This window comes from Narcine bancroftii, chromosome 3, assembly GCF_036971445.1.
Source record: "Narcine bancroftii isolate sNarBan1 chromosome 3, sNarBan1.hap1, whole genome shotgun sequence".
Taxonomy (NCBI): domain Eukaryota; kingdom Metazoa; phylum Chordata; class Chondrichthyes; order Torpediniformes; family Narcinidae; genus Narcine; species Narcine bancroftii.
Window position 1 is genome coordinate 321,525,523 of NC_091471.1, and position 27,976 is coordinate 321,553,498.

The window sequence follows — 27,976 nt, forward strand, 5'->3', positions numbered from 1 at the left end:
AGACCACGTAAAAAGTTTAAAGAAGTTGGGAAATGGACTTTACACGCAGAAATCAAAATGTAAATAAATTCGCATTTAAATTTCAATCTGAAAACATTGAAATAAATGCTAATATGAAGCGACAAACAATGAAATAAATGTTTTATAACTAAAGATTAAACATAGTTTTCTCAGCTATGAAGTACATTTTATACAGTTTAACAGCACATGTAAAAAGTTTGTCAGAGGTTTTAAAGTACTTTTCTACAAGAAAATAAAATGTAGATCCATAAATTCACTTCTACATTTCAATGTTAAAAACAATAACATGAACGTTAAAATGAAACTACAAACATTAAAATACATGCTTTTTTGAGAAATGTTTAAACTTAGTTTCACATCTATGAATTTTCATGCTTAATAGATTTTGTAAAACTTTTAACAAAGTTTAAAAATATAGTTTACAACCAGAAAAGAAAATGTACATAAAGAAATACGCATTTAAATCTGAATTTGAAAAAGTAGAATAACTGCTAAAACGAATGTTTACACATTGAAATAAATGCATTTTAGGAAAAGATAAAACATAGTTTTCTCATCTATGAACTTCCTTGTTAACAGTAAACAGTACATGCAAAACGTTTTTCAGATGTTCTAAAGTGCTTTACTACAAGTAACTGAAAGGTTGACTGGAAATTCACATCCAGATTACAATTTTGAAAAGAACAATATAAATGGTAAAATTAAATTACAAACATCAAAATAAATGCGTTTTTGAGAAATGTTTAAACATGGTTTCACATCTATGAATTTTCCTGTTTAAATTTTAAGACCATGTAAAAAGTTTAAAGAAGTTGGAAAATGTACTTTACACGCAGAAAGCAAAATGTAGATAAATAAATTCGCATTTAAATTTCAATCTGAAAACATGGAAATAAATGTTAATATGAAGCTGCAAACATTGAAATAAATGTTTTTTAACTAAAGATTAAACATAGTTTTCTCAGCTATGAAGTACATTGTATACAGTTTAACAGCATTTGTAAAAAGTTTGTCAGAGGTTTTAAAAATACGTTTCTACAAGAAAATAAAATAAAATAAAATTCACTTCTACATTTCAATGTTGAAAACAATAACATAAATGTTAAAATGAAACCACAAACATTAAACTACATGCTTTTTTGAGAAATGTTTAAACTGTTTCACATCTATGAATTTTCATGTTTAATAGATTTTGTAAAACTTTTAACAAAGTTTTAAAATATAGTTTACAACCAGAAAAGAAAATGTACATAATGAAATACGCGTTTTAATTGGAATTTGAAAAAGTAGAATAACTGCTAAAACGAATGTTCACACAGTTTTCTCATCTATGAACTTCCTTGATAACAGTATATGAAAAACGTTTTTCTGAGGTTGTAAAGTACTTTTCTATTAGCAACTAAAATGTAGACTGGAAATTCACATCCAGATGTCAATTTTGAAAAGAACAATATAAATGGTAAAATGAAATTACAAACATTAAAATAAATGCTTTTTTTGAGAAATGTTTAAACATGGTGTTATAGATAGAGAATTTAGGTTAAAAAGGGCTTAGGTTAAAATATGATGATTAATCATAAAAGGGGAAGCCAGAATAGACAGTGAGCTTACCATAAAAGTTCAGCTAGGCAATGTTATAACAAACAGAGATTTTCATGGTCACAGAGAGAGACATGTAGGAGCCAAAGATTGATTAAAAGAGTGAGAAACAGAATTTAGTGTGTGTAGTATTCGTAGTGTACGTGACAAACATGATAATTACAAATGCAAGTGTACAGGATGATTTTGCAAAAACTAACCAATTGAAACAGTGTTAAAAAGAAGGGGAAGGACAAACAAAAAAAGGTATAAAAAATCACTGTATGTATCGGGGGTTGACTTGGCGAGAAGCCAGTTGAGTCCAACTCTGCAGACTTGTAAATAAAGCTTTTCGTGTCATCAATTTTAAAGAGACTCATGTGTGAGAATTTGTACTTCTGACAATTGGGGACTCGTCCGGGATCTACACTCCAGCCGTGGGAGGAGGCGAGAAAGAGGGACATCGGAGGTGGTGCACCCCGCTGAGTTCAGCGGCTCCTAATCCCTTGCTCGTCGCCTCGGGCGGCTTGAGCGAGTGGTATCCGGACAAGGTGACACGACAAGACGAAAAGGAGAGGGGTGACGGTTCAATCCCCAGGAAGACACCGGTAAGTGACGACTTACGATTGTGGTGTGGGATTGACGGATGAGACCACCCAGGTAACGGTCATGACGGGATAAAAAAAACTATAAAACGATAAATCAGGTATAGAGCCTTTGTTGTGGCGTGAGGACCCTGTCGTGGGACCCTGTCGTGCCACATCTGCACAAGAATTAATAAGAAGGTAATGAGGACGAGTACCATGGGAGGTCAACCGTTGGCCATACGCCCCTTCCAAAGAATCCAGATTGACTTCACAGAGTTACCTCAAGTCCAAAGATGGAAGTATCTGTTGGTGGTGATAGATCACTTTACCCGATGGGTTGAAGCCTTCCCAACAGTAAATGCTACAGCCTCTACAGTAGCTCGCCTCCTCCTAGAGCAGGCGATCCCCAGATATGGTATAATGGATTCTATAGACTCAGACAGGGGTCCACATTTTTGCTCCAAAGTCCAGCAATTGATTTGTGATGCATTGCAGGTCTCTTGGAAATTGCATACCCCTTGGCATCCACAAAGCTCAGGGAGGGTTGAACGTATGAATGGAACCCTAAAGACGCAATTGACATAATTAATGGTGGAGACTAAAATGCCTTGGATAAAGTGTCTGCCCCTGGCCTTATTGAGAATTCGTACTGCCCCACGCAGGGATGTGGGGTTGTCCCCTTATGAGATGATGTTTGGGCTTCCCTTCTGGAGTACAGTTGAGGGGTGTCCCACCTTGGGGGAAGGGGATATTTTTGTTAGGAGCTATTTACAGGCACTGTCACGCTCTCTTACAGATTTACGAAAGAGGGGACTATTGGCACAAACACCGCCTCTAGACTTTTCTTTACACAAGGTGGAACCGGGAGACTGGATTCTCATCAAGACCTGGAAAACTGAAAAACTCCAGCCACAGTGGGAAGGTCCATTCCAAGTTCTCTTGACTACAGAGGCTGCAGTACGAACAAGAGAGAAGGGGTGGACGCACGCATCCAGATGTAAGGGACCTGTAGAGGCGCCTCAGGACCCTGATACGGACTCAGATTGGACGTGTTCTTGGAGACAAACTTCTTACTTTGCGATTTCGCAGAAAGACTTGATTGACAATGTTATTGTTATGTGCTTTGATTTGTCTTGGTTTGCCTATGTCTTTGTCAGGTCTGAAGTGTAAGAAGTGCAGAGACACAGTAGTCCTTTTTCAGGACCGCACTTGGGAAAGAAAGGAGGGTAATTTCATTTCATTTCCCATTCTTAAGAAATGCTGGTCAGAAAATACCACCCAACAATCCATATACCCCTTGTATGGAGAAAGAGGGAAGTAATGTGGGTCATCGGGGGTGTTTTGTTCCTCCTGCTTGTTTTGCCCTATCTTATTCCCTGTCTGCGCAGCCTAGTGATTTCGATGCAGACCATGCAACCAGGGGGCCTGGGAGACCCAGTTAGAATTTTACTTCAGCACGAAATTGATTTATCAGAAGATGGTTCTCTTCCCTGAGTTAAGGTCCCCATGCACAAATAATACACACATTTTAAAGAAAGAAAGGGGTGGATTGTTATAGATAGAGAATTAAGGTTAAAAAGGACTTAAGTTAAAATGTGATGATTAATCATAAAAGGGGAAGCCAAAATAAACAGGGAGCTTACCATGAAAGTCATGTAGGAGCCAAAGATAGATAAAAAGAGTGAGAAACAGAATTTAGTGTGTGTAGAATTCATAGTATACGTGACAAACATGATAATTACAAATGCAAGTGTACTTAGGATGATTTTGAAAAAGAAGACGAAGCCCAAACAAAAAAAGGTATAAAACAATGCACTGCATGTATCGGGGCTTGACTTGGCGTGAAGCCAGTTGAGTCCAACTCCGCAGACTTGTAAATAAAGCTTGTCGTTTCATCAATTTTAAAGAGACTCATGTGTGAGAATTTGTACTTCTGACAATGGTTTCACATCTATGAAACAGCACATATACGAAAGTACTTTTCTACAAGAAAGCAAAAGAATAATATAAACAGTGAAATGAAATTACAAACATAAAAATAAATGCATTTTTGAGAAATGTTTAAACATAGTTTCACATCTATGAATTTTCATGTTTAATAGAATTTGTAAAACTTTTAACAAAGTTTAAAAATATAGTTTACAACCAGAAAAGAAAATGTACATAAAGAAATACGCATTTAAATCTGAATTTGAAAAAGTAGAATAACTGCTAAAACGAATGTTTACACATTGAAATAAATGCATTTTAGGAAAAGATAAAACATAGTTTTCTCATCTATGAACTTCCTTGTTAACAGTAAACAGTACATGCAAAACGTTTTTCAGATGTTCTAAAGTGCTTTACTACAAGTAACTGAAAGGTTGACTGGAAATTCACATCCAGATTACAATTTTGAAAAGAACAATATAAATGGTAAAATGAAATTACAAACATCAAAATAAATGCGTTTTTGAGAAATGTTTAAACATGGTTTCACATCTATGAATTTTCCTGTTTAAATTTTAAGACCATGTAAAAAGTTTAAAGAAGTTGGAAAATGTACTTTACACGCAGAAAGCAAAATGTAGATAAATAAATTCGCATTTAAATTTCAATCTGAAAACATGGAAATAAATGTTAATATGAAGCTACAAACATTGAAATAAATGTTTTTTAACTAAAGATTAAACATAGTTTTCTCAGCTATGAAGTACATTGTATACAGTTTAACAGCATTTGTAAAAAGTTTGTCAGAGGTTTTAAAAATACGTTTCTACAAGAAAATAAAATAAAATAAAATTCACTTCTACATTTCAATGTTGAAAACAATAACATAAATGTTAAAATGAAACCACAAACATTAAACTACATGCTTTTTTGAGAAATGTTTAAACTGTTTTACATCTATGAATTTTCATGTTTAATAGATTTTGTAAAACTTTTAACAAAGTTTTAAAATATAGTTTACAACCAGAAAAGAAAATGTACATAATGAAATACGCGTTTTAATTGGAATTTGAAAAAGTAGAATAACTGCTAAAACGAATGTTCACACATTGAAATAAATGCATTTTAGGAAAAGATTAAACATAGTTTTCTCATCTATGAACTTCCTTGTTAATATGTAAACAGTACATGCAAAACGTTTTTCAGATGTTGTAATGTACTTTTCTACAAGCAACTGAAATGTTGACTGGAAATTCACATCCAGATTTCAATTTTGAAAAGAACAATACAAATGGTAAAATGAAATTAGAAACATAAAAATAAATGCATTTTTGAGAAATGTTTAAACATAGTTTCACATCTATGAGTTTTCCTGTTTAAATATTGCGTAAAAAGTTTAAAGAAGTTCGATAATGTAAAACATGGAAATATATGCTAATATGAAGCTACAAACATTGAAATGAATGTTTTTTATCTAAAGATTAAACATAGTTTTCTCTTTTCATAGTATACAATTTAACAGCACGTAAAAAGTTTGTCAGAGGTTTTAAAAGTACTTTTCTAAAAGAAAAGAAAATGTAGATCCATAAATTCACTTCTACATTTCAATGTTAAAAACAATAACATAAATGTTAAAATGAAACCACAAACATTAAAATACATGCTTTTTTGAGAAATGTTTAAACACAGTTTCACATCTATGAATTTTCATGCTTAATAGATTTTGTAAAACTTTTAACAAAGTTTAAAAATATAGTTTACAACCAAAAAAGAAAATGTACATAAAGAAATACGCATTTAAATCTGAATTTGAAAAAGTAGAACAACTGCTAAAACGAATGTTCACACATTAAAATAAATGCATTTTAGGAAAAGAAAAAACATAGTTTTCTCATCTATGAACTTCCTTGTTAATATGTAAACAGTACATGCAAAACGTTTTTCAGATGTTGTAAAGTACTTTCCTATTACCAACTAAAATGTAGACTGGAAATTCACATCCAGATGTCAATTTTGAAAAGAACAATATAAATGGTAAAATGAAATTAGAAACATAAAAATAAATGCATTTTTGAGAAATGTTTAAACATAGTTTCACATCTATGAATTTTCCTGTTTAAATTTTAAGACCGTAAAAAGTTTAAAGAAGTTGGAAAATGTACTTTACACGCAGAAAGCAAAATGTAGATAAATAAATTCGCATTTAAATTTCAATCTGAAAACATGGAAATAAATGTTAATATGAAGCTACAAACATTGAAATAAATGTTTTTTAACTAAAGATTAAACATAGTTTTCTCAGCTATGAAGTACATTGTTTACAGTTTAACAGCACATGTAAAAAGTTTGTCAGAGGTTTTAAGTACTTTTCTACAAGAAAATAAAATGTAGATCCATAAATTCACTTCTACATTTCAATATTAAAAACAATAACATGAACGTTAAAATGAAACTACAAACATTAAAATACATGCTTTTTTGAGAAATGTTTAAACTTTGTTTCACATCTATGAATTTTCTTGTTTAACTATTAATGCTTTTTGTAAAACTGAACAAAGTTTAAAAATATAGTTTAAAACCAGAAAAGAAATTGTAGACAGAGAAATTTCAATTTCCAAAAGTATTAATAAATTCTAAAATGAATGTCCACACATGGAAATAAATGCATTTTAGGAAAAGATAAAACATAGTTTTCTCATCTATGAACTTCCTTGTTAATATATAAACAGTATATGAAAAACGTTTTTCTGAGGTTGTAAATTACTTTCCTATTACCAACTAAAATGTAGACTGGAAATTCACATCCAGATGTCAATTTTCAAAAGAACAATACAAATGGTAAAATGAAATTAGAAACATCAAAATAAATGCTTTTTTGAGAAATGTTTAAACATGGTTTCACATCTATGAAACAGCACATGTAAGAAAGGACTTTTCTACAAGAAAGCAAAAGAATAATATAAAGTAGTGCTTTTTTGAGAAATTTTTAACAGTTTCACATCTATGAATTTTCATGCTTAATAGATTTTGTAAAACTTTTAACAAAGTTTAAAAATATAGTTTACAACCAGAAAAGAAAATGTACATAAAGAAATACGCATTTAAATCTGAATTTGAAAAAGTAGAATACCTGCTAAAACGAATGTTTACACATTGAAATAAATGCATTTTAGGAAAAGATAAAACATAGTTTTCTCATCTATGAACTTCCTTGTTAATATGTAAACAGTACATGCAAAACGTTTTTCAGATGTTCTAAAGTGCTTTACTACAAGTAACTGAAAGGTTGACTGGAAATTCACATCCAGATTACAATTTTGAAAAGAACAATATAAATGGTAAAATGAAATTACAAACATCAAAATAAATGCGTTTTTGAGAAATGTTTAAACATGGTTTCACATCTATGAATTTTCCTGTTTAAATTTTAAGACCATGTAAAAAGTTTAAAGAAGTTGGAAAATGTACTTTACACGCAGAAAGCAAAATGTAGATAAATAAATTCGCATTTAAATTTCAATCTGAAAACATGGAAATAAATGTTAATATGAAGCTGCAAACATTGAAATAAATGTTTTTTAACTAAAGATTAAACATAGTTTTCTCAGCTATGAAGTACATTGTATACAGTTTAACAGCATTTGTAAAAAGTTTGTCAGAGGTTTTAAAAATACGTTTCTACAAGAAAATAAAATAAAATAAAATTCACTTCTACATTTCAATGTTGAAAACAATAACATAAATGTTAAAATGAAACCACAAACATTAAACTACATGCTTTTTTGAGAAATGTTTAAACTGTTTCACATCTATGAATTTTCATGTTTAATAGATTTTGTAAAACTTTTAACAAAGTTTTAAAATATAGTTTACAACCAGAAAAGAAAATGTACATAATGAAATACGCGTTTTAATTGGAATTTGAAAAAGTAGAATAACTGCTAAAACGAATGTTCACACATTGAAATAAATGCATTTTAGGAAAAGATTAAACATAGTTTTCTCATCTATGAACTTCCTTGTTAATATGTAAACAGTACATGCAAAACGTTTTTCAGATGTTGTAATGTACTTTTCTACAAGCAACTGAAATGTTGACTGGAAATTCACATCCAGATTTCAATTTTGAAAAGAACAATACAAATGGTAAAATGAAATTAGAAACATAAAAATAAATGCATTTTTGAGAAATGTTTAAACATAGTTTCACATCTATGAGTTTTCCTGTTTAAATATTGCGTAAAAAGTTTAAAGAAGTTCGATAATGTAAAACATGGAAATATATGCTAATATGAAGCTACAAACATTGAAATGAATGTTTTTTATCTAAAGATTAAACATAGTTTTCTCTTTTCATAGTATACAATTTAACAGCACGTAAAAAGTTTGTCAGAGGTTTTAAAAGTACTTTTCTAAAAGAAAAGAAAATGTAGATCCATAAATTCACTTCTACATTTCAATGTTAAAAACAATAACATAAATGTTAAAATGAAACCACAAACATTAAAATACATGCTTTTTTGAGAAATGTTTAAACACAGTTTCACATCTATGAATTTTCATGCTTAATAGATTTTGTAAAACTTTTAACAAAGTTTAAAAATATAGTTTACAACCAAAAAAGAAAATGTACATAAAGAAATACGCATTTAAATCTGAATTTGAAAAAGTAGAACAACTGCTAAAACGAATGTTCACACATTAAAATAAATGCATTTTAGGAAAAGAAAAAACATAGTTTTCTCATCTATGAACTTCCTTGTTAATATGTAAACAGTACATGCAAAACGTTTTTCAGATGTTGTAAAGTACTTTCCTATTACCAACTAAAATGTAGACTGGAAATTCACATCCAGATGTCAATTTTGAAAAGAACAATATAAATGGTAAAATGAAATTAGAAACATAAAAATAAATGCATTTTTGAGAAATGTTTAAACATAGTTTCACATCTATGAATTTTCCTGTTTAAATTTTAAGACCGTAAAAAGTTTAAAGAAGTTGGAAAATGTACTTTACACGCAGAAAGCAAAATGTAGATAAATAAATTCGCATTTAAATTTCAATCTGAAAACATGGAAATAAATGTTAATATGAAGCTACAAACATTGAAATAAATGTTTTTTAACTAAAGATTAAACATAGTTTTCTCAGCTATGAAGTACATTGTTTACAGTTTAACAGCACATGTAAAAAGTTTGTCAGAGGTTTTAAGTACTTTTCTACAAGAAAATAAAATGTAGATCCATAAATTCACTTCTACATTTCAATATTAAAAACAATAACATGAACGTTAAAATGAAACTACAAACATTAAAATACATGCTTTTTTGAGAAATGTTTAAACTTTGTTTCACATCTATGAATTTTCTTGTTTAACTATTAATGCTTTTTGTAAAACTGAACAAAGTTTAAAAATATAGTTTAAAACCAGAAAAGAAATTGTAGACAGAGAAATTTCAATTTCCAAAAGTATTAATAAATTCTAAAATGAATGTCCACACATGGAAATAAATGCATTTTAGGAAAAGATAAAACATAGTTTTCTCATCTATGAACTTCCTTGTTAATATATAAACAGTATATGAAAAACGTTTTTCTGAGGTTGTAAATTACTTTCCTATTACCAACTAAAATGTAGACTGGAAATTCACATCCAGATGTCAATTTTCAAAAGAACAATACAAATGGTAAAATGAAATTAGAAACATCAAAATAAATGCTTTTTTGAGAAATGTTTAAACATGGTTTCACATCTATGAAACAGCACATGTAAGAAAGGACTTTTCTACAAGAAAGCAAAAGAATAATATAAAGTAGTGCTTTTTTGAGAAATTTTTAACAGTTTCACATCTATGAATTTTCATGCTTAATAGATTTTGTAAAACTTTTAACAAAGTTTAAAAATATAGTTTACAACCAGAAAAGAAAATGTACATAAAGAAATACGCATTTAAATCTGAATTTGAAAAAGTAGAATACCTGCTAAAACGAATGTTTACACATTGAAATAAATGCATTTTAGGAAAAGATAAAACATAGTTTTCTCATCTATGAACTTCCTTGTTAATATGTAAACAGTACATGCAAAACGTTTTTCAGATGTTCTAAAGTGCTTTACTACAAGTAACTGAAAGGTTGACTGGAAATTCACATCCAGATTACAATTTTGAAAAGAACAATATAAATGGTAAAATGAAATTAGAAACATCAAAATAAATGCTTTTTTGAGAAATGTTTAAACATGGTTTCACATCTATGAAACAGCACATGTAAGAAAGGACTTTTCTACAAGAAAGCAAAAGAATAATATAAAGTAGTGCTTTTTTGAGAAATGTTTTAACTTAGTTTCACATCTATGAATTTTCATGCTTAATAGATTTTGTAAAACTTTTAACAAAGTTTAAAAATATAGTTTACAACCAGAAAAGAAAATGTACATAAAGAAATACGCATTTAAATCTGAATTTGAAAAAGTAGAATGACTGCTAAAGCGAATGTTTACACATTGAAATAAATGCATTTTAGGAAAAGATAAAACATAGTTTTCTCATCTATGAACTTCCTTGTTAACAGTAAACAGTAAACAGTACATGCAAAACGTTTTTCAGATGTTCTAAAGTGCTTTACTACAAGTAACTGAAAGGTTGACTGGAAATTCACATCCAGATTACAATTTTGAAAAGAACAATATAAATGGTAAAATGAAATTACAAACATCAAAATAAATGCGTTTTTGAGAAATGTTTAAACATGGTTTCACATCTATGAATTTTCCTGTTTAAATTTTAAGACCATGTAAAAAGTTTAAAGAAGTTGGAAAATGTACTTTACACGCAGAAAGCAAAATGTAGATAAATAAATTCGCATTTAAATTTCAATCTGAAAACATGGAAATAAATGTTAATATGAAGCTGCAAACATTGAAATAAATGTTTTTTAACTAAAGATTAAACATAGTTTTCTCAGCTATGAAGTACATTGTATACAGTTTAACAGCATTTGTAAAAAGTTTGTCAGAGGTTTTAAAAATACGTTTCTACAAGAAAATAAAATAAAATAAAATTCACTTCTACATTTCAATGTTGAAAACAATAACATAAATGTTAAAATGAAACCACAAACATTAAACTACATGCTTTTTTGAGAAATGTTTAAACTGTTTCACATCTATGAATTTTCATGTTTAATAGATTTTGTAAAACTTTTAACAAAGTTTTAAAATATAGTTTACAACCAGAAAAGAAAATGTACATAATGAAATACGCGTTTTAATTGGAATTTGAAAAAGTAGAATAACTGCTAAAACGAATGTTCACACATTGAAATAAATGCATTTTAGGAAAAGATTAAACATAGTTTTCTCATCTATGAACTTCCTTGTTAATATGTAAACAGTACATGCAAAACGTTTTTCAGATGTTGTAATGTACTTTTCTACAAGCAACTGAAATGTTGACTGGAAATTCACATCCAGATTTCAATTTTGAAAAGAACAATACAAATGGTAAAATGAAATTAGAAACATAAAAATAAATGCATTTTTGAGAAATGTTTAAACATAGTTTCACATCTATGAGTTTTCCTGTTTAAATATTGCGTAAAAAGTTTAAAAAAGTTCGATAATGTAAAACATGGAAATATATGCTAATATGAAGCTACAAACATTGAAATGAATGTTTTTTATCTAAAGATTAAACATAGTTTTCTCTTTTCATAGTATACAATTTAACAGCACGTAAAAAGTTTGTCAGAGGTTTTAAAAGTACTTTTCTAAAAGAAAAGAAAATGTAGATCCATAAATTCACTTCTACATTTCAATGTTAAAAACAATAACATAAATGTTAAAATGAAACCACAAACATTAAAATACATGCTTTTTTGAGAAATGTTTAAACACAGTTTCACATCTATGAATTTTCATGCTTAATAGATTTTGTAAAACTTTTAACAAAGTTTAAAAATATAGTTTACAACCAAAAAAGAAAATGTACATAAAGAAATACGCATTTAAATCTGAATTTGAAAAAGTAGAACAACTGCTAAAACGAATGTTCACACATTAAAATAAATGCATTTTAGGAAAAGAAAAAACATAGTTTTCTCATCTATGAACTTCCTTGTTAATATGTAAACAGTACATGCAAAACGTTTTTCAGATGTTGTAAAGTACTTTCCTATTACCAACTAAAATGTAGACTGGAAATTCACATCCAGATGTCAATTTTGAAAAGAACAATATAAATGGTAAAATGAAATTAGAAACATAAAAATAAATGCATTTTTGAGAAATGTTTAAACATAGTTTCACATCTATGAATTTTCCTGTTTAAATTTTAAGACCGTAAAAAGTTTAAAGAAGTTGGAAAATGTACTTTACACGCAGAAAGCAAAATGTAGATAAATAAATTCGCATTTAAATTTCAATCTGAAAACATGGAAATAAATGTTAATATGAAGCTACAAACATTGAAATAAATGTTTTTTAACTAAAGATTAAACATAGTTTTCTCAGCTATGAAGTACATTGTTTACAGTTTAACAGCACATGTAAAAAGTTTGTCAGAGGTTTTAAGTACTTTTCTACAAGAAAATAAAATGTAGATCCATAAATTCACTTCTACATTTCAATATTAAAAACAATAACATGAACGTTAAAATGAAACTACAAACATTAAAATACATGCTTTTTTGAGAAATGTTTAAACTTTGTTTCACATCTATGAATTTTCTTGTTTAACTATTAATGCTTTTTGTAAAACTGAACAAAGTTTAAAAATATAGTTTAAAACCAGAAAAGAAATTGTAGACAGAGAAATTTCAATTTCCAAAAGTATTAATAAATTCTAAAATGAATGTCCACACATGGAAATAAATGCATTTTAGGAAAAGATAAAACATAGTTTTCTCATCTATGAACTTCCTTGTTAATATATAAACAGTATATGAAAAACGTTTTTCTGAGGTTGTAAATTACTTTCCTATTACCAACTAAAATGTAGACTGGAAATTCACATCCAGATGTCAATTTTCAAAAGAACAATACAAATGGTAAAATGAAATTAGAAACATCAAAATAAATGCTTTTTTGAGAAATGTTTAAACATGGTTTCACATCTATGAAACAGCACATGTAAGAAAGGACTTTTCTACAAGAAAGCAAAAGAATAATATAAAGTAGTGCTTTTTTGAGAAATTTTTAACAGTTTCACATCTATGAATTTTCATGCTTAATAGATTTTGTAAAACTTTTAACAAAGTTTAAAAATATAGTTTACAACCAGAAAAGAAAATGTACATAAAGAAATACGCATTTAAATCTGAATTTGAAAAAGTAGAATACCTGCTAAAACGAATGTTTACACATTGAAATAAATGCATTTTAGGAAAAGATAAAACATAGTTTTCTCATCTATGAACTTCCTTGTTAATATGTAAACAGTACATGCAAAACGTTTTTCAGATGTTCTAAAGTGCTTTACTACAAGTAACTGAAAGGTTGACTGGAAATTCACATCCAGATTACAATTTTGAAAAGAACAATATAAATGGTAAAATGAAATTAGAAACATCAAAATAAATGCTTTTTTGAGAAATGTTTAAACATGGTTTCACATCTATGAAACAGCACATGTAAGAAAGGACTTTTCTACAAGAAAGCAAAAGAATAATATAAAGTAGTGCTTTTTTGAGAAATGTTTTAACTTAGTTTCACATCTATGAATTTTCATGCTTAATAGATTTTGTAAAACTTTTAACAAAGTTTAAAAATATAGTTTACAACCAGAAAAGAAAATGTACATAAAGAAATACGCATTTAAATCTGAATTTGAAAAAGTAGAATGACTGCTAAAGCGAATGTTTACACATTGAAATAAATGCATTTTAGGAAAAGATAAAACATAGTTTTCTCATCTATGAACTTCCTTGTTAACAGTAAACAGTAAACAGTACATGCAAAACGTTTTTCAGATGTTCTAAAGTGCTTTACTACAAGTAACTGAAAGGTTGACTGGAAATTCACATCCAGATTACAATTTTGAAAAGAACAATATAAATGGTAAAATGAAATTACAAACATCAAAATAAATGCGTTTTTGAGAAATGTTTAAACATGGTTTCACATCTATGAATTTTCCTGTTTAAATTTTAAGACCATGTAAAAAGTTTAAAGAAGTTGGAAAATGTACTTTACACGCAGAAAGCAAAATGTAGATAAATAAATTCGCATTTAAATTTCAATCTGAAAACATGGAAATAAATGTTAATATGAAGCTACAAACATTGAAATAAATGTTTTTTAACTAAAGATTAAACATAGTTTTCTCAGCTATGAAGTACATTGTATACAGTTTAACAGCATTTGTAAAAGGTTTGTCAGAGGTTTTAAAAATACGTTTCTACAAGAAAATAAAATAAAATAAAATTCACTTCTACATTTCAATGTTGAAAACAATAACATAAACGTTAAAATGAAACCACAAACATTAAACTACATGCTTTTTTGAGAAATGTTTAAACTGTTTCACATCTATGAATTTTCATGTTTAATAGATTTTGTAAAACTTTTAACAAAGTTTTAAAATATAGTTTACAACCAGAAAAGAAAATGTACATAATGAAATACGCGTTTTAATTGGAATTTGAAAAAGTAGAATAACTGCTAAAACGAATGTTCACACATTGAAATAAATGCATTTTAGGAAAAGATTAAACATAGTTTTCTCATCTATGAACTTCCTTGTTAATATGTAAACAGTACATGCAAAACGTTTTTCAGATGTTGTAATGTACTTTTCTACAAGCAACTGAAATGTTGACTGGAAATTCACATCCAGATTTCAATTTTGAAAAGAACAATACAAATGGTAAAATGAAATTAGAAACATAAAAATAAATGCATTTTTGAGAAATGTTTAAACATAGTTTCACATCTATGAATTTTCCTGTTTAAATATTGCGTAAAAAGTTTAAAGAAGTTCGATAATGTAAAACATGGAAATATATGCTAATATGAAGCTACAAACATTGAAATGAATGTTTTTTATCTAAAGATTAAACATAGTTTTCTCTTTTCATAGTATACAATTTAACAGCACGTAAAAAGTTTGTCAGAGGTTTTAAAAGTACTTTTCTAAAAGAAAAGAAAATGTAGATCCATAAATTCACTTCTACATTTCAATGTTAAAAACAATAACATAAATGTTAAAATGAAACCACAAACATTAAAATACATGCTTTTTTGAGAAATGTTTAAACACAGTTTCACATCTATGAATTTTCATGCTTAATAGATTTTGTAAAACTTTTAACAAAGTTTAAAAATATAGTTTACAACCAAAAAAGAAAATGTACATAAAGAAATACGCATTTAAATCTGAATTTGAAAAAGTAGAACAACTGCTAAAACGAATGTTCACACATTAAAATAAATGCATTTTAGGAAAAGAAAAAACATAGTTTTCTCATCTATGAACTTCCTTGTTAATATGTAAACAGTACATGCAAAACGTTTTTCAGATGTTGTAAAGTACTTTCCTATTACCAACTAAAATGTAGACTGGAAATTCACATCCAGATGTCAATTTTGAAAAGAACAATATAAATGGTAAAATGAAATTAGAAACATAAAAATAAATGCATTTTTGAGAAATGTTTAAACATAGTTTCACATCTATGAATTTTCCTGTTTAAATTTTAAGACCGTAAAAAGTTTAAAGAAGTTGGAAAATGTACTTTACACGCAGAAAGCAAAATGTAGATAAATAAATTCGCATTTAAATTTCAATCTGAAAACATGGAAATAAATGTTAATATGAAGCTACAAACATTGAAATAAATGTTTTTTAACTAAAGATTAAACATAGTTTTCTCAGCTATGAAGTACATTGTTTACAGTTTAACAGCACATGTAAAAAGTTTGTCAGAGGTTTTAAGTACTTTTCTACAAGAAAATAAAATGTAGATCCATAAATTCACTTCTACATTTCAATATTAAAAACAATAACATGAACGTTAAAATGAAACTACAAACATTAAAATACATGCTTTTTTGAGAAATGTTTAAACTTTGTTTCACATCTATGAATTTTCTTGTTTAACTATTAATGCTTTTTGTAAAACTGAACATAGTTTAAAAATATAGTTTAAAACCAGAAAAGAAATTGTAGACAGAGAAATTTCAATTTCCAAAAGTATTAATAAATTCTAAAATGAATGTCCACACATGGAAATAAATGCATTTTAGGAAAAGATAAAACATAGTTTTCTCATCTATGAACTTCCCTGTTAATATGTAAACAGTGCATGCAAAACGTTTTTCAGATGTTGTAACTTTTCGACAAGTAACTGAAATGTTGACTGGAAATTCACATCCAGATGTCAATTTTGAAAAGAACAATATAAATGGTAAAATATTAGAAATATAAAAGTAAATGCTTTTTTGAGAAATGTTTAAACATGGTTTCACATCTATGAAACAGCACATGTAAGAAAGTACTTTTCTACAAGACAGCAAAAGAATAATATAAATAGTGCTTTTTTGAGAAATGTTTAAACTTAGTTTCACATCTATGAATTTTCATGCTTAATAGATTTTGTAAAACATTTAACAAAGTTTAAAAATATAGTTTACAACCAGAAAAGAAAATGTACATAAAGAAATTCGCATTTAAATCTGAATTTGGAAAAGTAGAATAACTGCTAAAACGAATGTTTACACATTGAAATAAATGCATTTTAGGAAAAGATAAAACATAGTTTTCTCATCTATGAACTTCCTTGTTAATATGTAAACAGTACATGCAAAACGTTTTTCAGATGTTCTAAAGTGCTTTACTACAAGTAACTGAAAGGTTGACTGGAAATTCACATCCAGATTACAATTTTGAAAAGAACAATATAAATGGTAAAATGAAATTACAAACATCAAAATAAATGCTTTTTTGAGAAATGTTTAAACATGGTTTCACATCTATGAAACAGCACATGTAAGAAAGGACTTTTCTACAAGAAAGCAAAAGAATAATATAAAGTAGTGCTTTTTTGAGAAATGTTTTAACTTAGTTTCACATCTATGAATTTTCATGCTTAATAATTTTGTAAAACTTTTAACAAAGTTTAAAAATATAGTTTACAACCAGAAAAGAAAATGTACATAAAGAAATACGCATTTAAATCTGAATTTGAAAAAGTAGAATGACTGCTGAAACGAATGTTTACACATTGAAATAAATGCATTTTAGGAAAAGATAAAACATAGTTTTCTCATCTATGAACTTCCTTGTTAACAGTAAACAGTAAACAGTACATGCAAAACGTTTTTCAGATGTTCTAAAGTGCTTTACTACAAGTAACTGAAAGGTTGACTGGAAATTCACATCCAGATTACAATTTTGAAAAGAACAATATAAATGGTAAAATGAAATTACAAACATCAAAATAAATGCGTTTTTGAGAAATGTTTAAACATGGTTTCACATCTATGAATTTTCCTGTTTAAATTTTAAGACCATGTAAAAAGTTTAAAGAAGTTGGAAAATGGACTTTACACGCAGAAATCAAAGTAAATAAATTTGCATTTAAATTTCAATCTGAAAACATTGAAATAAATGCTAATATGAAGCGACAAACAATGAAATAAATGTTTTATAACTAAAGATTAAACATAGTTTTCTCAGCTATGAAGTACATTTTATACAGTTTAACAGCACATGTAAAAACTTTGTCAGAGGTTTTAAAGTACTTTTCTACAAGAAAATAAAATGTAGATCCATAAATTCACTTCTACATTTCAATATTAAAAACAATAACATGAACGTTAAAATGAAACTACAAACATTAAAATACATGCTTTTTTGAGAAATGTTTAAACTTTGTTTCACATCTATGAATTTTCTTGTTTAACTATTAATGCTTTTTGTAAAACTGAACAAAGTTTAAAAATATAGTTTAAAACCAGAAAAGAAATTGTAGACAGAGAAATTTCAATTTCCAAAAGTATTAATAAATTCTAAAATGAATGTCCACACATGGAAATAAATGCATTTTAGGAAAAGATAAAACATAGTTTTCTCATCTATGAACTTCCCTGTTAATATGTAAACAGTGCATGCAAAACGTTTTTCAGATGTTGTAACTTTTCGACAAGTAACTGAAATGTTGACTGGAAATTCACATCCAGATGTCAATTTTGAAAAGAACAATATAAATGGTAAAATGAAATTACAAACATCAAAATAAATGCTTTTTTGAGAAATGTTTAAACATGGTTTCACATCTATGAAACAGCACATGTAAGAAAGGACTTTTCTACAAGAAAGTAAAAGAATAATATAAAGTAGTGCTTTTTTGAGAAATTTTTAACTTAGTTTCACATCTATGAATTTTCATGCTTAATAGATTTTGTAAAACTTTTAACAAAGTTTAAAAATATAGTTTACAACCAGAAAAGAAAATGTACATAAAGAAATACGCATTTAAATCTGAATTTGAAAAAGTAGAATACCTGCTAAAACGAATGTTCACACATTGAAATAAATGCATTTTAGGAAAAGATAAAATAGTTTTCTCATCTATGAACTTCCTTTTTAATATGTAAACAGTACATGCAACACATTATTCACATGTTCTAAAGTACTTTTCTGTTACCAACTAAAATGTAGACTGGAAATTCACATCCAGATGTCAATTTTGAAAAGAACAATATAAATGGTAAAATGAAATAAGATATATAAAAATAAATGCTTTTTTGAGAAATGTTTAAACATGGTTTCACATCGATGAAACAGCACATGTAAGAAAGTACTTTTCTACAAGGAAGCAATAGAATAATATAAATAGTGCTTTTTTGAAAAATGTTTAAACTTAGTTTCACATCTATGAATTCTCATGTTTAATAGATTTTGTAAAACTTTTAACAAAGTTTAAAAATATAGTTTCCAACCAGAAAACAAAATGTACATAAAGAAATACGTGTTTAAATTGGAATTTGAAAAAGTAAAAATAACTGCTAAAATGAATGTTCACACATTGATATAAATGCATTTTAGGAAAAGATAAAACATAGTTTTCTCATCTTCCTTGTTAATAGAAAAACTGTACATGCAAAACGTTTTTCAGATGTTCTAAAGTACTTTCCTATTACCAACTAAAATGTAGACTGGAAATTCACATCCAGATGTCAATTTTGAAAAGAACAATATAAATGGTAAAATGAAATTAGAAATATAAAAATAAATGCATTTTTGAGAAATGTTTAAAGAGTTTCACATCTATGAATTTTCCTGTTTAAATATTAAGACCACGTAAAAAGTTTAAAGAAGTTGGGAAATGGACTTTACACGCAGAAATCAAAATGTAAATAAATTCGCATTTAAATTTCAATCTGAAAACATTGAAATAAATGCTAATATGAAGCGACAAACAATGAAATAAATGTTTTATAACTAAAGATTAAACATAGTTTTCTCAGCTATGAAGTACATTTTATACAGTTTAACAGCACATGTAAAAAGTTTGTCAGTTTTAAAGTACTTTTCTACAAGAAAATAAAATGTAGATCCATAAATTCACTTCTACATTTCAATGTTAAAAACAATAACATGAACGTTAAAATGAAACTACAAACATTAAAATACATGCTTTTTTGAGAAATGTTTAAACTTAGTTTCACATCTATGAATTTTCATGCTTAATAGATTTTGTAAAACTTTTAACAAAGTTTAAAAATATAGTTTACAACCAGAAAAGAAAATGTACATAAAGAAATACGCATTTAAATCTGAATTTGAAAAAGTAGAATAACTGCTAAAACGAATGTTTACACATTGAAATAAATGCATTTTAGGAAAAGATAAAACATAGTTTTCTCATCTATGAACTTCCTTGTTAACAGTAAACAGTAAACAGTACATGCAAAACGTTTTTCAGATGTTCTAAAGTGCTTTACTACAAGTAACTGAAAGGTTGACTGGAAATTCACATCCAGATTACAATTTTGAAAAGAACAATATAAATGGTAAAATATTAGAAATATAAAAGTAAATGCTTTTTTGAGAAATGTTTAAACATGGTTTCACATCTATGAATTTTCCTGTTTAAATTTTAAGACCATGTAAAAAGTTTAAAGAAGTTGGAAAATGTACTTTACACGCAGAAAGCAAAATGTAGATAAATAAATTCGCATTTAAATTTCAATCTGAAAACATGGAAATAAATGTTAATATGAAGCTACAAACATTGAAATAAATGTTTTTTAACTAAAGATTAAACATAGTTTTCTCAGCTATGAAGTACATTGTATACAGTTTAACAGCATTTGTAAAAAGTTTGTCAGAGGTTTTAAAAATACGTTTCTACAAGAAAATAAAATAAAATAAAATTCACTTCTACATTTCAATGTTGAAAACAATAACATAAATGTTAAAATGAAACCACAAACATTAAACTACATGCTTTTTTGAGAAATGTTTAAACTGTTTCACATCTATGAATTTTCATGTTTAATAGATTTTGTAAAACTTTTAACAAAGTTTTAAAATATAGTTTACAACCAGAAAAGAAAATGTACATAATGAAATACGAAAAAGTAGAATAACTGCTAAAACGAATGTTCACACAGTTTTCTCATCTATGAACTTCCTTGATAACAGTACATGAAAAACGTTTTTCTGAGGTTGTAAAGTACTTTTCTATTAGCAACTAAAATGTAGACTGGAAATTCACATCCAGATGTCAATTTTGAAAAGAACAATATAAATGGTAAAATGAAATTACAAACATTAAAATAAATGCTTTTTTTGAGAAATGTTTAAACATGGAGAATTTAGGTTAAAAAGGGCTTAGGTTAAAATATGATGATTAATCATAAAAGGGGAAGCCAGAATAGACAGTGAGCTTACCATAAAAGTTCAGCTAGACAATGTTATAACAAACAGAGATTTTCATGGTCACAGAGAGAGACATGTAGGAGCCAAAGATTGATTAAAAGAGTGAGAAACAGAATTTAGTGTGTGTAGTATTCGTAGTGTAGGTGACAAACATGATAATTACAAATGCAAGTGTACAGGATGATTTTGCAAAAACTAACCAATTGAAACAGTGTTAAAAAGAAGGGGAAGGACAAACAAAAAAAGGTATAAAAATCACTGTATGTATCGGGGGTTGACTTGGCGAGAAGCCAGTTGAGTCCAACTCTGCAGACTTGTAAATAAAGCTTTTCGTGTCATCAATTTTAAAGAGACTCATGTGTGAGAATTTGTACTTCTGACAATTGGGGACTTGTCCGGGATCTACACTCCAGCCGTGGGAGGAGGCGAGAAAGAGGGACATCGGAGGTGGTGCACCCCGCTGAGTTCAGCGGCTCCTAATCCCTTGCTCGTCGCCTCGGGCGGCTTGAGCGAGTGGTATCCGGACAAGGTGACACGACAAGACGAAAAGGAGAGGGGTGACGGTTCAATCCCTAGGAAGACACCGGTAAGTGACGACTTACGATTGTGGTGTGGGATTGACGGATGAGACCACCCAGGTAACGGTCATGACGGGATAAAAAAAACTATAAAACGATAAATCAGGTGTAGAGCCTTTGTTGTGGCGTGAGGACCCTGTCGTGGGACCCTAGGATCTACACCTTGGCCCAACAGGAGGTGCAGAACTGCCACATCTGCACAAGAATTAATAAGAAGGTAATGAGGACGAGTACCATGGGAGGTCAACCGTTGGCCATACGCCCCTTCCAAAGAATCCAGATTGACTTCACAGAGTTACCTCGTCCAAAGATGGAAGTATCAGTTGGTGGTGATAGATCAATTTACCCGATGGGTGGAAGCCTTCCCAACAGTAAATGCTACAGCCTCTACAGTAGCTCACCTCCTCCTAGAGCAGGCGATCCCCAGATATGGTATAATGGATTCTATAGACTCAGACAGGGGTCCACATTTTTGCTCCAAAGTCCAGCAATTGACCCCATTTCTCCCCAACTGTTTAACATTCCTCATTGTTTCCCTCCTGATTCCATCATTCCCCTCCATTCCCCATTATTGTGGTTTTCATCATTGTTCCCCAATTTTCCCCAACGTTTCGCACTGTTCCCCATTTATCCTACTGTATCCAATTGTTCCTCACCTGTTCCCAATAGTTCCTTTCTTTTCCCCATTGCTCCGCACTGTTGTCCATTTTTCCTCATGTTCATCACTGTTCCCTCTCTCTTCCCACTGTTTCCCACTGTTGCACACCTGTTCTCCACTGTTTCACAATAGTTCCCCAGTTTCCACTGTTTTCCACTGTTCCCAACTGATCTCCACACTTCAACATCAGTTCCCCATCTGTACTAAACTGTTTCACGCTGTCCCTCACCATTTCCCCATCTGTTTCTCACTGTTCCCGACCGGTTCGTCACATGTTCCCCAGCGGTCTCCCACCATTTCTCCACTGTTCCTCATGGATCGCCACAGTTCCATATCAGTTCCCCAACTGTTCTAAACAGTTACCAACTGTCCATACCTTTTCCGACTGTTCCTTAGCTGTTTTCAACCAGTTCTGCATTTTTCACGACTTTTCCCCCGTTCCCCACTTTTCAACTCATTTCTAATCTGTTCCCCACTTTTCTGAACACTTCCCCCATTCTCCATTGTTCTCCATCTGTTCCATATTGATTCCCACTGCTGCACACCTGTTCTCCACTGTTCCACAACAGTTCCCTACTATCCACATCTGTTCCACACTGTTCCCGACCTGTTGGACACGGTGGTTCTCCACCATTTTTCCACTGTTCTCTACTGATTCCCAAAGTTCTACGTCAGTTCCCCATCTGCACTAATTTTTTTCTCACTGTCCCTCACCATTTCCCCATCTGTTCCTCACACTTCCCGACATTTTAGTCAAGTGTTCCCCAAATGTTTCCTACCATTTCTCTACTCTTCCTCATGGATCGCTAGTTCCACATCAGTTCCCCATCTGTTCTGAGCAGTTTCCAACTGTCCCGCACATTTTCCGACTGTTCCCCAGCTGTTTCCAACCAGTTTTCACCACTTTTGCCCAAGGATGCCGTATGTTCACCTCAATCGTAATCTGTTCCCTCCTTTTCCGAACTCTTCCCCATTCTCCATTGTTCACCATCTGTTCCACACTGTTTTCCCTGCTCCCCAAAATTTGCCAGCTGTTTTCCAACAATTCCCTTTTTCCCACTCTAGCCTACAGTTCCGGATCTTTTCCGACTGTACCCCATTGTTTTCTCCCTGTTACATAACTGTTTCCTTCTCTTCCCCAGCAATCCTAACAATTTCACAGCAGTTTCCCACCTGTTTACATGGTTCCCCACTCTCCTCCATCAGTTCCTCATTTATTCTCCTCTGTTCTCCAGTTGTTCAACGAACACCGAACCACAGCTGTTCCCGAAATGTTCCCGAAATGTTCCATGAAAACCACTTTTCCCCATTGTTTTACACCTGTTCTCCGCTGTTCCACAACTGTTCCACAATATTCCTTACTTTCCCCACTGTTCCCCATCTTTTCCACACTGTTGCCCATTTTCACTATTGTTCCCCATCTGTTCTGCACTGTTGCACAATTTTATGCAATATTCCCCAGTATTCTCTGTCAGTTCCCATGGTTGCACATCTGCTCCCCACTGTTCCATACATTTCCCCACTTTTCCCCTCTGTTGTCCACTGATCCCATTTTATCCACTGCTCCCAGTTCTCTGCAGTCTTCCCCATTTTTTGCCAACTGTTTAACTTTCCTCATTGTTTCCCTCCTCATTCTCATCATTCCCCTCCATTCCACATTATTCTGCAATGTTCCACATGGTTCCCCACAGTTCCAAAGAGTTTCCCGCTCTCCCACACCTTTTCCCACTTTTCCCCATCTGTTCAACGTTCCCCACCATTCTGCAGTTTTCCCCACGGTTCAACACTGTTCACTCCTTTTCTCCACTAATTCTCTCCAGTCACAGATTGCTCCCAGCTGTTCCCCAGCTGTTCACAAATTGTTCCACACTGTTCTGAAGCTGTTCCCGAACTCTTCCCTATCTCTTCGCCACTGTCCCCTTTGTTCACCACTGTTCCCCATTTGTCCTACTCTTCTATTCTCTTTGAGTTCCCACGGTTCCACAACTGTTCCCCACTGTTCCATACAGTTTCCCACTTTTCCCATCTGCTCTCCACTGATCCTTTCCATTCTCGCTATTCCCCATTGTTCCCCATTTGTTGAACATTCCTCATTAATTCCCTCCTGCTTCCAATTTTTCCCCTCCATTCCCCTTATTCTGCAGTGTTCCCCACTCTTTCCCAATTTTCCCCACTCTTCCATCCTGTTCCCCATTTATCCCACTGTTTCCCATTGTTTCACACCTTCCCATCTTGTCCACCATTCCTCATTGTTCCACCCCGCTCCCAAATTTTCCCCTGTTCCCCCTTTTTATGAGGGATTTCCCACGATTCCACACTGATACCTATTTTTAACCACGCTTCATCACTGTTCCACACTGTTTCTCATTTTTACTAATGTTCACCACAGTTCCCCAACTGTTCTGCACAGTTGCCCAGTTTTCACAATTTTCCCCAATCTTCTCTAATCAGTTCAACACATTTCCCCACTTCTACCCTCCGTACTCCACTATTTTCCATTAATACCACTATTCCCCCCTGTTTCACACCTGTTTTCCGCTGTTCCACAACTGTTCCTAAATGTTCTTTATGGTTCCTATGGAACCATAGGAACTAATAAAGAATACTGGGAAATGCTGCAAAAAATTGTGCAACAGTGCAGAACAGTGGGGACACTGTTCCCCATCTTTTCCAGACTGTTGCCCATTTTCAATAATGTTCACAACTGTTCCCCATCTGTTCTGCACTGTTGCACAATTTTTTGCAGCATTTACCAGTATTCTTTATTAGTTCCTATGGTTCCACCACTGCTCCCCACTGTTCCATACATTTCCCCACTTTTGCCCTCTGTTTCCCACTGATCCCATTTTACCCACTCTTCCCCTTTCTTCTCCAGTGCTCTGGAGTGTTCCCCATTGTTCGCCAACTGTTTAAGATTGCACATTGTTTCCCTCCTGATTCCCACTATTCCCCTCCATTCCCCATTATTCTGCAGTTTTCCCCATGGTTCCCCAATTTTCCCCACCGTTTCGCATTGCTCCCCATTTATCCCACAGTATCCCATTGTTCCTCACCTGTTCCACAACAGTCCCCAACAGTTCCTTTCCTTTTCCCACTTGTTCCGCACTTTGGTCCATTTTTCCTAATGTTCACCACTGTTCCCTCTCTGTTTCCCACTGTTGCACACCTGTTCTGCACTGGTCCACAGCAGTTCCCCACTGTACCTTACATTTCTTCACTGTTCCCCACCAATCCCAACTGTTTCCCAGAGGTTTCCCAAATGTTACCCACGCTTGCCCACTCTTCCCCATCTGTTCCTCACGGATCCCGGCCTGTTCGACACAGTGGTTCTCCACCATTTCTCCACTGTTCCTCACAGATCGCCACAGTTTCATTTAAGTTCCCCTTCTGTTCTAAACAATTTCCCACTGTCCCGCACATTTTTCGAATGTTCCCCAGCTGTTTCCAACCAGTTCTGCACTTTTCACCACTTTTCCCCAAGGTTTTCCACTTTTCACCTCATTCCTAATCTGTTCCCCACTTTTCCGAACACTTCCTCTATTCTCCATTGTTCACCATCTGTTCCATACTGTTTCCCACTGTTGCACACCTGTTCTGCACTGGTCCACAGCTGTTCCCCACTGTTTCCCAGAGGTTTCCCAAATGTTACCCACGCTTGCCCACTCTTCCCCATCTGTTCCTCACGGATCCCGGCCTGTTCGACACAGTGGTTCTCCACCATTTCTCCACTGTTCCTCACAGATCGCCACAGTTTCATTTAAGTTCCCCTTCTGTTCTAAACAATTTCCCACTGTCCCGCACATTTTTCGAATGTTCCCCAGCTGTTTCCAACCAGTTCTGCACTTTTCACCACTTTTCCCCAAGGTTGTCCACTTTTCACCTCATTCCTAATCTGTTCCCCACTTTTCCGAACACTTCCTCTATTCTCCATTGTTCACCATCTGTTCCATACTGTTTCCCACTGTTGCACACCTGTTCTCCACTGTTCCACATCCGTTCCACACTGTTCCTGACCTGTTCGACACACTGGTGCTCCACCATTTTTCCACTTTTCCCTACTGATGCCCAAAGTTCCACATAAGTTCACCATCTGTACTAATTTTTTTCACACTGTCCCTCGCCATTCCCCAATCTGTTTCTCACACTTCCCGACCTTTTCGTCACATGTTCCCCAGCAGTTTCCCACCATTTCTCCACTGTTCCTCATGGATCGCCACAGTTCCACATCAGTTCCCCATCTGTTCTAAACGGTTTCCCATTGCCCTGCACCTTTTCCGAATGTTCCCCAGCTGTTTCCAACCAGTTCTGCACTTTTCACCACTGTTGCCCAAGGATTCCCAATGTTCACCTCATTCGTAATCTGTTCCCCAAACTCTTCCCCCATTCTCCATTGTTTACCATCTGTTCCACACTGCTCCACAAAATTTTCCAGCTGTTTTCCAACAATTCCCCTTTCCCCACACTAGCCTACAGTTTGAAAGGTAAAACATCATGAGATGGGAATGTGTAAGGAGTTACCCTGTACAGGGCTGTAACAAGATGTGAATGCATCCTTGTACTTACAAGATAAGAGAGACATTGATGGATTGAGAGGCAGGAAGCTAGCAGGGAAAGGATAGCAACAGTTTTAGTCATTGGACTAAATGATGATGTTCTAAGCATGTATCCAAGGGTATAAAAAATCACCATTTTGCTGATAACAGCAGAATGCATTCTCCGACTAACATGGTTAGTTGCAAGTGTTACAATCCGGTAATAAAGAACAAAGAACCCTGATTTCGACTCAGCCTGGTGTTTGTCTCACTCATTCATGAACAAAGCAGACCTAACAAGTTCCAGATCTGTTCCCCACTGTACCCCATTGTTTTCAGCCAGTTACTCAACTGTTTCCTTCTCTTCCCCACCAATCCCAGCAATTTCACAGGAGTTTCCCACCTGTTCCACATGTTTCCCCACTGTTCCCCATCAGTTCCTGACCTATTCTCCTCTGTTCTTCAGCTGTTCACAACTGTTCCACACTGTTCTCAAGCTGTTCTCGAAATGTTCCATTAATACCACTGTTCCCCACTGTTTCATACCTGTTTTCCGCTGTTCCACAACTGATTACTTTCTCCACTGTTCCCCATCATTTCCAGACTGTTGCCCATTTTCACTAATGTTCTCGAATGTTCCCCATCTGTTTTGCAGTATTGCAAAACTTTTTGCAATATATACCCCAGTATTCTCTATCAGTTCCCATGGTTCCACATCTGCTCCCCATTGTTCCATACATTTCCCCACTTTTCCACTCTTTTGCCCACTGATCCCATTTTACCCACTCTTCCCCTCTGTTCTCCAGTGCTCTGCAGTCTTCCCCATTGTTCGCCAAATGTTTAACATTCCTCATTGTTTCCCTCCAGATTCCCATTATTTCCCTCGATTCTCCATTATTCTGCAGTTTTTCCCATGGTTCCCCAATTTTCCCCACCGTTTCGCCCTGTTCCCCATTTATCCCACTGTATCCCATTGTTCCTCACCTGTTCCACAACTGTTCCCAACTGTTCGTTTCTTTTTCCCACTTGTTCCGCACTGTTGCCCATTTTTCCTAATCTGTTCCCCATCTGTTCTGCACTTTTGCCGAATTTTTGCAATGTTCCCCACTCTTCCCTATGTACCCGACATTTCCTCACTGTTCTCCATCTATTCTCACTGTTCCCCGCCTGTTCACCACGTCCCCAGCAGTTCTCCACCATTTAA

The 27,976-nt window shown here is 32.1% G+C and overlaps 1 long non-coding RNA gene across 1 annotated transcript; it reads left to right on the forward strand.

Annotated features, from left to right (window-relative positions):
• The first annotated feature begins 1,667 nt into the window (after positions 1-1,667).
• Positions 1,668-4,092, forward strand: LOC138756555 (uncharacterized). Its single transcript, XR_011353154.1, has 2 exons — positions 1,668-2,207; positions 2,983-4,092. It is a non-coding gene; the product is annotated as an uncharacterized lncRNA (long non-coding RNA).
• The last annotated feature ends 23,884 nt before the right edge of the window (positions 4,093-27,976 follow it).